Source organism: Gossypium arboreum, chromosome 6, assembly GCF_025698485.1.
Source record: "Gossypium arboreum isolate Shixiya-1 chromosome 6, ASM2569848v2, whole genome shotgun sequence".
Classification (NCBI taxonomy): Eukaryota; Viridiplantae; Streptophyta; class Magnoliopsida; order Malvales; family Malvaceae; genus Gossypium; species Gossypium arboreum.
The window spans coordinates 123,546,849-123,552,411 of NC_069075.1; the positions used below are offsets into that span (position 1 = coordinate 123,546,849).

Below are 5,563 nucleotides of genomic sequence, written 5' to 3' on the forward strand. Positions count from 1 at the left end.
GTTCAAAGGCCTGTAATCTTCTAGAGCTCTACTGGCTAAAAAATCTGCTATTGCATTCCCTTTTATAGCCTTTTGATTCACACAAACTATGTCAAATTCGGAAAGTAGAATTTGCCACCGGGCCATTCTTCCATTCAAAGCGGTCGACTCTATCATGTACTTTAGGGGATCGAGTTTTGAGATGAGCTAAGTTGTATGGTACAACATATACTGTCTTAATATTTGAGTTGTCTAGATTAAGGCACAACACAATTTCTCAATCAGTGAGTACCTTGTCTCACATTCAGTGAACTTCTTACTAAGGTAGTATATCGTCCTTTCTTTCCTTCTTGACTCATCGTATTGGCCCATCACACATTCCATAGAATTATCAAATACTGTCAAATACAGTATCAATGGCTTATCTAAGACTAGGTGGCATCAGCACTGGGGCATGTGTTGTTTAACCTTGTCAAAAGTTTTCTAGCACTCCTCATCCCAAACACCTGGATTGTGTTTCTTGAGAAGACAGAATATGGGGTCGCATTTCTCGGTTAGTTGTGAAATGAATCGAGCAATGTAATTTAACCTCCCCCAGAAACCTTTAACTTCTCTTTGAATACGCGGCAAAGGTAGCTCTTGTATAGCTTTGACTTTATCTGGTCAATCTTAGTCCGCTGTTCACTGACTACGAATCCTAACAGTTTCTTTGACCTAGCCTCGAAGGTACATTTTGTTGGATTGAGATTTAGTTGGAATTTTATCAATCTCAATAAAAATTTCTTCAAAACTTGCACATGTTCCTTTTTTGTTCAGGATTTGGCAATCATATCGTCGGCATAAACTTCAATTATATCATAAAACAGGGTTATCATGGCTTTTTGATACGTCGCTCCCACATTTCAGACCAAATGGCATCACTTTATAGCAAAATATTCCCTACATGGTTACGAATGACCTTTTTTCCATATCTTCAGGATGCATCTTAATTTGGTTGTGTCCGAAGAAACTATTCATGAAGGAGAATAGTGAGTGACCTTTTCATCTTTTAGGGACGGGGATGATATTGGCTACCCATTCTGAGTATTGCTTCTTGACCTCTTCTTTTATTTTTAACAAGACATCAAGCCTCATCTTTCGGAGTTTCTGTTGAACTGGCTTGCATTCTTCTTTTACATGGAGCCGGTGTACCATGATATCAGTACTTAACCCGGGCATATCTTGATATGACTATGCGAAGATATCTTTGAATTGAAGTAACTAAATGAGGTCTAACTTTGTTTCTTCGGCGATGCAAGCTCCAATCATCACTTCTTTCTTTTCTTGTCTGTCTCCCAAGTTCATAATCTCTACTAACTCTTTGTGAGGTAGAATCTATTACTCTTCTTGTTCTACCATCCCTAACAAATCCAGGGATAAATTACAGTCTCTGTCATCTTCAAAGTCCTGAGATCCCTCTAGACACATTTCTTACTCAAAAGGAGATTCTAGGTCAGTAGTAGCGCCATCATATCGTTCATATCTGGAGACCTATTGTAGGTATGAAGGAATATCCAAAGAACAAATAAATCTAAGAGTAACTATTTGTATGGTATGAATATGAATAAAATGAAAGAATAGAAGAATATTTTCCAAGTAGGGCATGAAGATGCATTATTTTTATTGAAATAAAAATAGTGGACATTTTCCTTTTTCACAAAAAGATTCCTATTGCTCTCAGGCTTAGAGTAACAGGTGTGTTCTGAATATTACTTTGAAATGGTCCTAAAAACTACAGCGATCTCTTCCATGGTCTAGTTGTTCAGAACACTTCAGGGATGTAGGAACAAAATTTTTTAGTTTTCTTTTCAACTCTTTGTTATTCATCAAGCTCTGTACGAGAGTTTTGAACTCGACCCACTTTTGGATTTCATAAAAATTATTGCATGCGATGAAATGCAACGTTAATGAATCAAAAAGATGAATGCAAAAAGGCGTTGATTTTAGTTCAATTCCATTAGAACAACTTTACTAGTAAACAAATTTCTTTGCAGAAAACCTATTACATATATGGCCTTGCCCTGATACTTAAAGACTTAACCTGCATAAGAAGCCAAGCTAGCTCTCGGCCTCGATTTGATTCTGACTCGTATTTTAAACTCAGTACATCGGCCTAGACTGCTAGGGTTTGTCACTGATCAGCCACCTCTAGCACTTGAGCTAAGGCTGCACCCATGACGTAATCCTTATTCCTGACCTGATCTTGTGGTTGATGAAGTTGTTTTTTCCACTGCTCATTATTCTCCTTAAGGAGTTCAACTTGAAAATCACATTTTGCAGCACGGTTTCAAGTTCTTCTATCTTCCTTTTTAGCTCTTCAATTTTGCTCAAGCTAGCCTTCAACTCGATTATAGAGTTACGATTAGAATACTGATACAAGGATCTTTCTAACTTTGACACCCGAGTCTTTAATCCCTCATTCTCGTTTTGACTTTCTACCAAAGGACATTGGCTGCTCTAGAATATGCCTTGTCAGTTTGAATCTTCGGGCAATGAAGCAAAGACGTATATTTCCTGTCAGATTACCAGCCTTCTTTCGTTGCGTTTTCTCGGACCATATCGCATTGACTTCCACTTTATCAAGAAATCCATTTTCCATGACAAACTCTTTAGTTAGTAATTGAACATGAACCTACACCTTTTTTTCATGATGAAAGTGTAATGCAAAAAATGAAACAGGTTAGTACAAAGCAAAAACAAGCAAGGAAAAAAAATAAAAAATAAAGCACCTATTCGGGTGACCACTAGGGTTTGGAGTGGTTCTACCTAGGGTGGGCTCTTAAGGTTCGCTATATGTGATTTGGTTCTAAAGTAAAGGTACCCGAACCGGCAGATTCCTCGATCCTCACCCATTATAGGCTCATATGGACCGAGTTCAGTTTAGGGGAATACATTTCCCTATGGCTGCACGGAGATGAAAATCTCACGAAGACATAGGTATGGATGTATCCCAAAAGCGATCCACTATCCTATGTGGAGGTGAAAACCTCACGAAGGAATAGTTTCTTGATAAACCATAATTTATACATATTTTTATCCCATGCTTAGCACATTTATGGATAGTTTCTCCTTAGATTTGGTGAATTCAATGCTCCTAATTATTTAATTTCATGTTTTATACTTAGGTGAGCATAGGAGAGTAAAAAGAGCGAGAAACGAGCCGAAAATGGAGAAAATAGACCTATATAGGAAATTAACACGGCCTGGAGGTAAGCCACACGGCCATGTCCATTTGGTAGGATTGAAGCACGACTTACGTGGGTAGACTACACACCCGTGCCTATTTAACAGCCTTGACCACGGGCTGGAGCAATCGCACACGGGCGTGTCCCCGTCAAGCCCAAGTATAGTCCTATTCGGAAAAGGTCACTTTTGAAGGCTCTTAGGCATTCAAAAGCCTATTTCAACACCTGATGAGGCACTTAGAAGAGACACACGGAGTAGAAGGCAAGGAATTACTCAAGGAAAGCCGATTGATCCATCTCAGAAGCCGGATTCATCGTCAAGACTAAAGATCTCCCTTCAATTTCCATTCAGAGGTTTTGGGTTTTCTTTATGTTTTGTTATCTTTATTCTTTTGAAATGTTCTCTTTCATAATTATGAACTAAACCCCCTAAATACCTAAGAGGAATGAAACTTAAGACAGATCTTGTTATTATTATCTGAATTGCATGATAAATATTTGACTTGTTCTTAATTATGTGTTCTTAATTCTTGTTTTAATATTCCAGAATATTGATTCAAGTTAATGCTCTTATTTAGAGGAGGAAAAGACCCTGTCTAAGAGTAAATTTGTCGTAATTAAGAGGAGTTGATTGCACGCCTAGAGATAGGGTGATATGATTTTGCCGGATTAAGGTGAAACCTAATAAGAGGATCCATAGATCGAGTTAATGCAACACTAGGGCGTTAATTAGAAAGAGATTTCAATTAATCAACCTAGGGTTAGACATTATTAGTCTCAAAAGAGATAATAATATAACTTAGGGATTTCTACGGATCAAGTCAAATGAATAAATCGTCTGATTCAGAGTCAAATAACAAGTGAAGTCTAGGTGGATTTTTCCTTAGTTATTGTCTTAATAAATAGAATTTTCCCTAAAGATTTTTCCTAATTTTCTCTCTGTGCACCCTTAGTGTAGTTAATTAGTTTAGATAGACAAATCCCTTAATTTTTAGGCTAGATAATAAAAAGAAAGTAATTACTAGTACTCTTGGTTCCTTTGGGTTCGACAATCTGGTCTTGCTAAAGCTATACTACTGTTCGATGGTACACTTGCCTTCATCATGATAATAGTTAGTTTCAAGAATGATTAATTATAAATTTTTAAAACCTGTCGCGAATATCACGTATCAAGTTTTTGACACCGTTGCCGGGGAACTAAGATGTTAGGAACACTCGATTTTTATTACTTTAGCCATTTTACTTTATTTGCAATTTAAATTTTTATTTTCTTTTCTAATTTTTCTTTTATTCGTTCCTAGCAGGTTTTTATAGTGTATGACTAGAAGAAACCCGTCGGGACCATTACTGTTTGATAGTGAGATCGATCGCACAGTTCGCAAAAACCGAGAAAAATAAGGCGAAGCTGATGATACACAGAGGAAGAGCAAAAGGACGATACTTCAACCAAAACCGAGGAGATGGCTGAAAACCAGGAAAATCCACTACCTCCTGCGATTTCCGCTGATCCAGTAAATCAAAATCCTACTCCGCGTACTATGTATGATTATGCTAAACCTTCTTTAGCAGAAACTGAATCGAGCATAGTTAGGCCTGCTGTTGCTGTGAATAATTTTGAACTGAAACCTAACACCATTCAAATGATCCAACAGTTTGTTCAGTTTGATGGTTTGCAGGACAAGGACCCAAAAGCTTATTTGGCGAATTTCTTAGAATTCTGTGACACTTTTAAAATCAATGCCGTTTCTGACGACTCCGTTCGCATTCGGTTATTCCCTTTTTCATTGAGGAACAAAGCTAAACAGCGGTTGAACTCGTTACCACAAAGTTCAATCACTACTTGGGAACAAATGACCGAAACGTTTTAATTAAAATATTTTTCGTCGGTTAAAATGACTAATGGTATCTCTTCTTTTGTGCAGATGGATTTAGAAACACTCTACAATGAATGGGAGAGATACAAGGACATTTTGCGAAGATGCCCTCACCATGGGTTTCCACTCTAGCTACAGGTTCAAACGTTTGACAATGGCCTAAATCCTTCGACTAAATAGATGATTGACGCAGCTGCTGGTGGAACTATTAATAATAAGACACCTGAGGATGCTTATGAATTTATAGAAGAAATGTCACTGAATAATTATCAGTGGAAAATCATGAGGACAAAGCAAATGAAAACAGCCGACGTTTTTAATGTCGATTCAGTCACCATGCTCTTTAATCAGGTAAAACTTTTGAATAGAAAAATTGACGGTTTTCTTTGGTCTTCACAAGTTCACCCAATAGTGCAGTGTGAAGCAAGTGGAAGTGGATCAAGCAAGTTAGAATACCCACCCTATGGCCACAACATGGAGAACGAG

The 5,563-nt window shown here is 37.6% G+C and overlaps 1 non-coding gene across 1 annotated transcript; it reads right to left on the bottom strand.

The window, feature by feature from the left end:
- Positions 1–5,092: 5,092 nt before the first annotated feature.
- LOC128294295 (small nucleolar RNA R71) lies at positions 5,093–5,199 on the bottom strand. Its single transcript, XR_008284609.1, has one exon. It is a non-coding gene; the product is annotated as a small nucleolar RNA R71 (small nucleolar RNA).
- Between the last annotated feature and the right edge of the window lie 364 nt (positions 5,200–5,563).